Source organism: Octodon degus, unplaced genomic scaffold, assembly GCF_000260255.1.
Source record: "Octodon degus isolate 3935 unplaced genomic scaffold, OctDeg1.0 scaffold00032, whole genome shotgun sequence".
In the NCBI taxonomy this organism is placed as follows: domain Eukaryota; kingdom Metazoa; phylum Chordata; class Mammalia; order Rodentia; family Octodontidae; genus Octodon; species Octodon degus.
Genome location: NW_004524608.1, coordinates 3,126,986 through 3,128,215, shown reverse-complemented (window position 1 = coordinate 3,128,215; position 1,230 = coordinate 3,126,986).

Sequence of the window (1,230 nt, the reverse complement as noted above, 5' to 3'; positions counted from 1 at the left end):
ACAGTCCATGTCACAGCCCCTGGGCCCCAGGTAGACCTGTGTCTGCATGCACTATACAATGAAGGGACACAAAAATCTTGCATGGGAGCAGAGAAGAATTATTACATGGTAGAAGATGGATCTCAGTGACAGAGCACCCTCCCGAGCCCGGTACGTGGAACCACTCAGAAAAGTGTGGGCTGGGGATATAACTCAGTGGCACAAGCACCTGTCTGGCAAGCACAAAGTCCTGAGTTTGATTCCTCGTACCAAGAAGAAAGGAAGAAAGAAAGAAAGAAAGAAAGAAAGAAAGAAAGAAAGAAAGAAAGAAAGAATCAAGAGAGAGAGAGAGAGAGAGAGAGAGAGAGAGAGAGAGAGAGAGAGAGAGAAGAGGCCAGGTGTGTTGGTGCTCATCTCTAAACCCAGCACTCAGGAGGCTGAAGCAGGAGAGTTGCCACAATTTCGAGGCCAGCCTGGGCTACATATTTTCAGGGGCAGCCTAAATTGTACAGCAAGACCCATTTCAAAAATAACAAAGCAGGGGCTGGGGAGATGGCTCAGTGGATTAAGTGCTTCCCTGGCAAGTGCAAGGGCCTGAGTTCAATCCCCGGTTCCTACAAAACAAAACACACCAAGATAATTTATTTTGCTGGGTGTGGTTACATACTCCTGTAATCTCAGCACTCAGGAGACTGAGGCAGCAGGATCGCTGCAAGTTTAAGACCAGTCTGGGCTACAAAGTGTGCTCGAGGCATGCCTGATGTACACAATAAAACCCTGTCTCAAAAAGACAAGAAAGAAAGAAAGAAAGAAAGAAAGAAAGAAAGAAAGAAAGAAAGAAAGAAGAAAGAAAAATGTAGGGTGTTTTGATTTTTAAGACAGGCTCTTGCTATGTAGTTCAGGCTGGTCTCAAACTCACAGTAATCCTCCTGCCTCAGCCTCTCAGGTGTGTGTGCCACCATGCTATTTAAAATTGTTATTTTGAATAAGTAAATAAATAAGTGTGTTCTTTTCTTTATTGTACAAACACTATTAGAACAAATCCCTCTATTCATTAAGAGAATGTAAGTATATATCTATCCTAACCATTCTGAACACACAGATACAAAATGGACATTCATCTGTATAGCCTTTTTTTTGTTAAGTTCCGTTATTTGAATATTATAGGTATGCTAACTCAGTAAAATATTCTGAAAGAGTCCAGTAGTCCATAGTATTGGGTCTTCTGCTTGACTGGCAATGTCAGAAATT